At 45.1% G+C, this 9,500-nt stretch overlaps 1 protein-coding gene across 7 annotated transcripts in view; it reads left to right on the top strand.

Annotated features, from left to right (window-relative positions):
* The first annotated feature begins 7,581 nt into the window (after positions 1–7,581).
* The window catches only part of CCDC171 (coiled-coil domain containing 171), a 443,161-nt gene continuing 441,242 nt past the window's right edge, over positions 7,582–9,500 (top strand). For 3 of the 7 annotated variants that reach the window (XR_009210997.1, XR_009210996.1, XM_058431106.1), the window contains exon 1: positions 7,583–7,898. The gene's annotated coding sequence lies outside the window, so the exon portion shown is untranslated. Of the gene's footprint in view, positions 7,899–8,000; positions 8,202–9,500 lie in introns of those variants that run through there. The other 4 variants (XM_058431102.1, XM_058431101.1, XM_058431105.1 and 1 more) reach the window with 3 other exon arrangements.

Below are 9,500 nucleotides of genomic sequence, written 5' to 3'. Positions count from 1 at the left end.
CATCACTTCTAATTCTAGTCCTCTTGCTGTTTCTACCACCTCTGCAGTGATTTCCTCAACTGAAGAATTAAACCCCTGAAAGTCATCTATGAGGGTTGAAATGAACTTTTTTTCAAACTCCTGTTAATGTTGACATTTTAGCTGGGTGCAGTGACTCATGCCTGTAATCTCAGCATTTTGGTACGCTGAGGTGGGAGGATCACTTGAGCCCAGGAGTTTGAGACCACCCTGGGCAATACGTGAGAATTTGTCTCCAAAAAAAATTAAGAAACAATTAGCCAGGTGTGGTAGTGTGGTGTGTTCCTGTAATCCTAGCAGCTAGGGAGGCTGAGGAGGGAGGATTGCTTGAGTGCAGGAGTTTCAGGCTGCAGTGAGCCGTGATCACACCACCACTGCACTCCAGCCTGGGCCACAAAGCAAGACCTTATCTCTCTCTCTCTCTCAATCTCACTTTTTTTTTTTTTTTTTTTTGAAACAGAGTCTTCCTCTGTTGCCCAGGCTGGAGTGCAATAGCATAATCTTGGCTTACTGCAACCTCCACTTCCCAGGATCAAGCCATTCTCTTGCCTCAGCCTCCCAACTAGCTGGGACTACAGGCATGCATCACCGCTGTGGGCTAATTTTTCTATTTTTAATAGAGACAGGGTTTTACCATGTTGGCCAGGCTGGTCTTGAACTCCTGACCTCAAGTGATCCACCTGCCCCTGCTTCAAGACCCTATCTGTTAAAAAAAAAAAAAAGCTGACATTTTTGACTTCCTCCCATGAATCATACATGTTCTCACTGGCATCTAGAATGGTAAATTTTTTCCAGAAAGTTTTCAATTTACTTTGCCCAGATCCATCAGAAGAATCACTACCTATGGCAGCATAGTCTTAATGAAATTTCTTTCTTTTCTTTTTTTTAAAATTAATTAATTTATTTATTTATATTTTTTGAGATGGAGTCTTGCTCTTTATCCCAGGCTGGAGTGCAGTGGTGCGATCTTGGCTCACTGCAAGCTCTGCCTCCCGAGTTCGTGCCATTCTCTTGCCTCAGCCTCCCGAGTCGCTGGGACTACAGGTGCCCACCACTACACCTGGCTAATTTTTTGTGTTTTTAGTAGAGGTGGGGTTTCACTGTGTTAGTCAGCATGGTCTCGATCTCTTGACCTCATGATCTGCCCGCCTCAGCCTCCCAAAGTGTTGGGATTACAGACGTGAGCCACCGTGCCCGGCCTCTTTTTTTTTTTGAGATGGAGTCTTGTTCTGTTTACCAGGCTGGAGTACAGTGGCACAATCTCAGCTCACTGCAACCTCCACCTCCCATGTTAAAGTGATTCTCCTGCCTCAGCCTCCTGAGAAGTCGGGATTATAGGCATGCACCACCATGCCCAGCTAATTTTTGTGTTTTTGGTAGAGATGGGGTTTCACCATGTTGGCCAGGCTGGTCTCAAACTCCTGACCTCAAGTGATCCACCCACCTCGGCCTCCCAAAGTGTTGAGATTACAGGCATGAGCCACCGCTCCTGGCCAAAATAGATTTCTTAAATAATAAGACTTGAAAGTCAAAATTCAGCTGGGCACAGTGGCTCATGCCTGTAATTCTCCTTTGGGAGGCCAAGGCAGGCGGATCACCTGAGGTCAGGAGTTCGAGACCAGCCTGGCCAATATAGCAAAGCCCCGTCTCTACTAAAAATACAAAAATTAGCCAGGTGTGGTGGCGTGTGCCCGTAATCCCAGCTACTCGGGAGGCTGAGGCAGGAGAGTTGTTTGAACCCGGGGATGGAGGTTGCAGTGAGCTGGGATCACGCCACTTCACTCCAGCCTGGGCAGAAGAGCGAGACTCTGTCTCAAAAAAAAAAAAAAAAGTCAAAAATCTTCATTGATCCATGGGCTGCAGAATGGATTTTGTGTTAGCAGGCATGAAAACAGTATCAATCTCCTGGTACATAGCCATCAGAGCTCTTGGTTGACCAAGTGCACTGTCAATGAACAGTAATATTTTGAAAGTAATCTTTTTTTCTGAGCAGTAAGTCTCTACAGTGGGCTTAAAATACTCTGTAAACATGCCATAAGAGATGTACTGTCATCTAGGCTTCGTTGTTTCATTAACAGAGCACACGCAGAATAGATTAGTGTAATTTTTCTTTCTTTCTTTCTTTTTTTTTTTTTGAGATGGAGTTTCACTCCTGTTGCCCAGGCTGGAGTGCAATGGTGTGATCTCTGCTCACTGCCACCTCTGTCCCCCAGGTTCAAGTGATTCTCATGCCTCAGCCTCCTATCTGGGATTACAGGTGTGCAACACCATGCCCGGCTAATTTTGTATTTTTAGTAGAGATGGGGTTTCTCTATGTTGGTCACGCTGGTCTCAAAACTCCTGACCTCAGGTGATCCACCTGCCTTGGCCTCCCAAAGTGCTGGGATTACAGGCGTAAGCCACTGCACCTGGCCAGATTAGCCCAATTTTTCAGGGTGCTAGGATTTTTGGAATGGTAAATAAGCGCTGGCTTTAACTTAAATTACCAGCTGCATTGGTCCCTAACAAGAGTCAACTTGTTCTTGTAATCTCTGAAGCCAGGCATTCGCTTCACCTCTGTAGGGATCATCTTTCGATAGAAGGCTGTTTTCTGTACATTGTAAATCTGTTGTTCAGAATAGTCATCTTCATCAATGATCTTAGCTAGATCTTCTGGATAACTTGTTGCAGCTGCTACATCAGCACTTGTTGGTTTACTTTGCACTTGAATGTTACAAAGAAGGCTTCTTTCTTTAAAACTTATGAACCAATTTCTGCTAGCTTCCAACTTTTCTTCTGCAGCTTCTTCACCTCTCTCAGCCTTCGCAGAATTTAAGAGAGTTTGGGTCTTACTCTGAATTAAGCTTTGGCCTAATTCAGGGAGTGTTGATGGTTTGATCTTCTACCTAGACACTACAACTTTCTTCATATCACTAATAAGGCGGTTTCACATTCTTACAATTTGTGTGTTCACTGGAGTCTCACCCTGTCACCAAGGCTAGACTCAAATTCCTTGGTTCCCATTTTAGCCTTCCAAAGTGCTGGCATTCTCCTGCCTCAGCCTCCCAAAGTGCTGGGATTACAGGCTTGAGCCACCACACCTGCCCTAATTTCCTTCAAGATCTTTTCCTTTGCATTAACACCTTGGCAACCATTTGGCGCAAGAGGCCTAGCTTTCAGCCTATCTTGGATTTTGACATGGCTTCCTCACTAAGCTAATCATTTCTAGCTTTTGATTTAAAGTGGGAGAGGCGTGTCTTCCTTTCACTTTAACGCTTAGAATTAGAAGTCATTGTAATTTGGAGGACACATTCAAACCATAGCAAATGTGAAACCGCTTAGTACAGTGCTTGGCACATATTATTTGTTTAATAATGTTATTTGGCTAAGAGTGGTGGTTCACGCCTATAATCCCAGCACTTTGGGAGGCCAAGGTGGGCGGATTACTTGAGATCAGCCTAGGCAACATAATGAAACCCTGTCTCTGAAAATAAAAAATATATAAATTTAAAAAACAAACACAAAATAATATTATCTGGATTTACATCTTGTATATTAACCTATGTATCTTAATACTTTTAATACAAGCCCATGCCTACCTCTTATTACATTTATTCCCAAACATTTTGTGTTTTCTATTGCTAATGTAAGAATGAGAAGGAAGATTTATTGCGAGATCAGAAAAAGCAAGGCTGGAAAGGCGGGTAGGGAGATTAGGGCCCTTGACTGACAGCAGAAAATTCGGGTTTTATCCAGGCAGCAATTGAGGGGCCACCAAAAGAAATAATCAGTATAGTAACATAATCAGAGTTATGCTTTAGAAGGATATTTCCGTTTTAGCATATAGAAGGAGCATAGGACCAGAGCCACTGAGAGCAACAATTATGGCAAGGCCTTCAGTTCTACGAATTGATACCAAGGCAGCATAATAATCAAGAAGCTGTGGGGTGGGGGGTAGGGGGTGGGAGACTAGGGGAGGGATAGCATTAGGAAAAATACCTAATGTAGATGATGGGTTGATGGGTGCAGCAAACCACCATGGCACATGTATAGCAATGTAACAAACCTGCACATTCTGCACATATACCCCAGAACTTAAAGTATAATTAAAAAAACTAATAATCAAAACCTGGTATTTAAACCTTCTAGGGGAGGTTACAGATGGGTCAAAAGAATGTGGCTCACCTGGTGCTTTAAAACTCTGAGGCTCACATACGTACAATCAGTTTATTACACTCCCCCAGTTTCATAAAGATACACGTGTTCTTAGACCTGCTTTTGATTTTTTTTCTATTTTTTTGATCCTCTCTTCTTATATATGCCGGTTTTAAAATGCTCTAGATGTTAATGGTCAACTTCTAAAAATGTCGAGAATTTGCACAGAAGGGGAAGGTGAGTGACCTGCATTGGGCCACAAGGAAGGTCCTAATTACGAGTGTCTCAATAGGAAGCAATAAGGAAACAGACAAATGAAGTTGCTTAGTACTAAGTAGGCACAGAAAGAAGACATGAGGTTTAGAGAAAAAGTAGGAATCCTGCATGCAGGAAGTGAGAGCTTGAGAGAGAAAGACGCAAACAAATTTTTTTGGGTTTTTCTTGCCTGGGTGTCTAGGAGATTGGAAGTTTTATAAACAGGTGGAAGAGAGTTTAGAGGATTCCCACAAGAAGTTAGAAAGATAATTAAAATTTAGTTATATTAAATTAAGTATTGCCAGAAATTAGAGTGGCACTGTTCAAACCGGAGTTAAAAATTCAAAACTAGAGCTCAGGAGAGGTCAGAGATGGATATAAAGAGTTGAATATTGGGGATATGGAGTTCATACTTGCAGGAATGGATGACATCACTGAGGACGCTTATCTGGTACAAATGATGGGAAGGTTGAGGGCAGAAACTGAGAAAATATCACTTTGAGAGGCAGGAAGGGAAGAATGGTTTCCTGAGCAGCAGCAGAAAGTTCAGAGAGTTGGAGAAACTATGGAGTGTAGAGTCTCACCTATGCTGGAGAGGCATCTGAGGGTCAACATGTGTCAGCAAAGTCAAGGGTCTCAGATTTGGCAATGAGGTCACTACTGACTTTGGAAACTATTGGTAGAGTGGTGGGAATGAATGAATCTAATCATATCTCAAAAGGATTGGTAGAAAGAAGAGAAAGAAATGAAGTGATGTTGAGGCCAAAAGATAAGTGGGTAGGAGAACATCTCTTTATACAGCTTTTCTCAAGTAGTAGTAGCATGTTAAGCAAATAAAAGACAACAGAGAATCTCCACGCATTTTGAAATGGTCTGATTTGTTGTGTAATTTTTATATTTTTTCTGCTTAAAACCCTTCATTAGCTTCATTGCTCGATAAACTCCTAAGTATGAAGTAGAAATTCTTCTGTGATCTGGGTTCTGCATATTTCTCTAGCCTCATCGCTCACACCTCCTTTGCACACACAGCTTTTTTCAGCTTTTCAAATGTCTGGTGCTGGTTCTTGTGCTGGTGTTTGCAGCTTCCATGTCTTCCTTCTAGTTCCTTGTTAGCTTCCTAAATCTTTAACGGTCTTCTTAAACTAAACTCAAAGTTCTTTTCTATGAATCATTTCTGGGTGCTCAGGGTTGATATCAACATTCCCCTGTATTTCTATCACCTAGCTCCATGTTGGGTACATAGTCTGTATTCTATAAATGCTGAATGAACAAATAAATGAAAATGGGTCTTCACATCACATCCATTTTTCATTTCAGAAGCATACAATATAGTACATAACATTTATTCTTGTGATACAATATTCACTTTTGTGATTTTGTTAAAACGCAATTTTTTTTTTTTTTTTTTTGAGACGGAGTCTCATTCTGTCGCCCAGGCTGGATGGAGTGCAGTGACGCGATCTCGGCTCACTGCAAGCTCCGCCTCCCGGGTTCACGCCATTCTCCTGCCTCAGCCTCTCCGAGTAGCTGGGACTACAGGCGCCCGCCACCACGCCCGGCTAATTTTTTGTATTTTTAGTGGAGACAGGGTTTCACCTTGTTAGCCAGGATGGCCTCGGTCCCCTAACCTCATGATCCGCCCACCTCGGCCTCCCAAAGTGCTGGGATTACAGACGTGAGCCACCGCGCCGGGCCAACACAAATAAAATTTTAAGTAGCTCCAGCTACTCAGGAGGCTGAGGCAGGAGGATGGCTTGAGTCCTGAAAGTCGAGGCTGCAGTGAGGCGTGATTGTGCCATTGTACTTTAGCCTGGGCAACAGAGAACAACCCTTTTTCAAAAAAAAAAAAAAAAAAGAGAAAGACAAAAAAGAAAATTTAAAAATATTATTTAAAGCTTGTAACGTAAAAGTTCTAATCTCATTAGTCAGTTGTAATTTTCCATTTCATTTCTAAACGTTAGAGTGGGCTATTTTTTTCCCTTTATTTCCTTTGGAGCAATTATCCTCTTTATGGCTCTAGTAAAAAGAATTAGGAACAGGCCTCCGTTTTAGATCTAAATGACTAAAATCAAACCAATTAAGGTGTCAGTGCTACAAGAATCAAGGAGGTTTTAATCTCAATTTGTGTTTGCATTTATGACCGTTGGCTCTCCCAAGGGAGAGAGGAGAAAAGAAGGCCCCTACACCTGGTTTCAGGTTGATTACAATCAACAGGGAACCAGTTTAGTATACAAGGCTCGTTTTGCATTAAACAGCTTTTTGTGCAGAGGAGGTGGTGGTGAAGATAAAAATCTTTGATCAAATCCTGCCAATTTGCGTTGTTCTCTGGGAGAATAGGCTTTCAAAAGTTAAGGAACAAAAGAAGATTTGGTTTTCCAATCTCCCTTAGGCGGCAGCAGATTGTGAAGCAGCCACCGGGAGAAACCAAAGTATAAATTATCAAAAAGAGGACGGTGTATGCGTGTGTGTATGTGTGTGTGTGTGTGTGAGAGACAGAGAGAGAGAGAGAGTAAGAGAAGCGAGGAAAGAGAGAGGGAACACACATGCTAACCCTCCGAGGCGTTTACCACGCTGTGCCTGGTTATGTAATGTTGATAATGAAACGCACTGCAAGTAGCATCAATGCATTCTTCCGACCCTGCTCACCACCCCAAGCTGGGATACAATGGGGACGGGAAGAGGGGACACGAAGCCCTGTGCAGGCAGAGAGCTGTCCAGACAGAGGTAAACCAGGCAGTTGGGCAGAGCCCGAGCCCAGAGAATTTCTCCCCAGGCCCCGGGACCAGCCCACGGTTGCTGTGGCTCTAAAGATGGGCAGAAGAACCAGTTTCAAAAAGCAGGATCTGGGATCCGACCTCTTAGGTTTTTATTCAGCAGGCAGGGAAAAGGGGTTAGAAGCTGGAAATTTGCATTTCCACTCGGCTCTGGCGACTGAGACAGGAACGCGGGCACCTCACGCTGAAAAGCCACAGCAGCGCGTGGGCAGGGCGCACCCTCGCGCGGGGACGCTGAGCTCCTGGAGCGGGAGCGCGTGCGGTCGCGAGCCCGCCGCTCCCCAGCAACGGCGCATGCGGCCGTTCGTCCCTCAGCGAAGGCGCGCTGCTTGGCGGGCGGGCTCTTCCAATCCGAGCCAGCGTTCTCGGAGTACGTATCCAGGAGCTGCAAGCTGAGGGCTGCGGGAGGCGGGAGGAAAAAGTGGGGCCGGGCCTGAGTTGGGCTGACCTGTGAAAGTCTGGGAAGGTCTGCGAGAGAAGCCGAGTGTTTTCAGCTCCGGAAGTGGCAGTTGTAAACTTCACCTCCCGGGGGTTCGTCCCCTTCTGTCGTCTTTGCTCTTTGTCCCCCTCCTCCCCGGTCCTAGAGTCCGTCGTGTTCCAGCAGTTTTTCCTCTTATCCCCGTGGGCCGCCTGGGCCGCCTGGGCTTCCTAACCCTGAGACTTGGAGCGGCCCCTGGTGTCTTGGGTATGCAGCATGGATCACGCGAGACCCCTGAGGTAACCGCAGGGTGTGGGGGCTTCAAGGCGGACGACTTGGGAGGGAGGTATTGAGAGGGTTGTAGGGGCCCCTGAGTGAGTTTGGGGCGGCCCTGGGGCTGTTGCCGTCGCCTTTGGGGTATGCCTCCAGCTCCCTGGGCTGGGTCTCCCCGCCCACCTGGAGGAAGATCTCCGTGGAGCATCCTAGCCAGAGATGCTGCGGCTGTACCAGAGCGCCGGATAGGGACCAGAGGAGAGGCAGAGGACCGGGATTTGGAGCTTCTTAGGGTTACTGCTGCGGAGCGCTTTCCTTCCCGAGAATCAGTAAGCCCCTCGAGGATAGGGACCACGTCTTTCTCCCCCCTCTCCCCTTTTTTAAATGCCGGCCACACACTAGACACTCTACAGATGTTTGATAAACGGGAATGAGTTGTGCTAGACTGCACCTGCAGCTTCTACCTACCCTCCAGGACTCTGAGACTTAGAATCTGAGTCAGCTGTGCGTTTTCCCAAAGCTGTAAATTTTCTGCAGAAATGGAGCCGACTTTTTGAATTTTTTTATTCCATTATGATATTGATTCTAGGAAAATACATATTTCATGTATACATTTTAGGTAAATGAGATAAATACGTCTTTGTTTATTAGAGTTGGTGTCCAGCTCTTTTGAATACATGACATACCGATGTTTTATGGTTTTCATAATATTGGAGAAAAGAACATACGATTTTGTCACTTTTTTTTTTTTGAGATGGAGTCTTGCTCTGTCACCCAGGCTGGAGTGCAGTAGCGCGATCTCGGCTGGCTGCAAGCTCCGCCTCCCGGGTTCACGCCATTCTCCTGTCTCAGCCTCCCCAGCAGCCGGGACAACAGGCGCACGCCGCCAGGCCCAGCTAATTTTTTCGTATTTTTAGTAGAGACGGGATTTCACTGTGTTAGCCAGGATGGTCTCGATCTCCTGACCTCGTGATGCGCCCGCCTCGGCCTCCCAAAGTGCTGGGATTCAGGCGTGAGCCACCGCGCCGGGCATGTCACTTATTTAACTGCTAGTTCCTACTCTCAACAAAACAGTGGTAGAGCAGAAGATGAACATGGTTTTTCATAAAATGCAGAGGAAACAAAGGCAGTGCAACCTGCTAAGAGGAAAGATGAAGGGCATAGTCTTAGTTTGTAGCTTTCTTTATTAGTCTTGGCTCAGCCATTTATCAGCTGCGTCCCCGCAGGCAAACCACCTAACCTTCCTAGGCGTTAGGTTCCTTATCTGTCAGATAAGGAGGATGGACTTAGTCTCTAAAGTCTCATTTGATTCTAAAACGTTTTGGTCGTCTCAGTCCCTTGGTCTTGGTCTTGTTTTGATGTAAGAACCAAACTTTCCCTTTAAAGGTTGATTGTGTACCTATGCTGAGAAACACTTCCAACACAGTGTGGTTACTAATGAAGACAGCACTGCGTAGTGAAAGAGGATGGACTTAGCCAGATGTGGATTTGAATTCTCATTCTCTGGCTGAATATTTTTACACAAATTACTCAACATCTCCAAGCCTCAGTTTTCTTATCTGTGAAATGTGCATAATCTCATAGAGATGTTGGGATTAAATGAGATCAGGAATGCTGATCTCAGTATC

Source organism: Hylobates moloch, unplaced genomic scaffold, assembly GCF_009828535.3.
Source record: "Hylobates moloch isolate HMO894 unplaced genomic scaffold, HMol_V3 SCAFFOLD_19, whole genome shotgun sequence".
NCBI classification, from domain to species: Eukaryota; Metazoa; Chordata; class Mammalia; order Primates; family Hylobatidae; genus Hylobates; species Hylobates moloch.
This window is presented reverse-complemented; position numbering and strand designations above follow the sequence as displayed.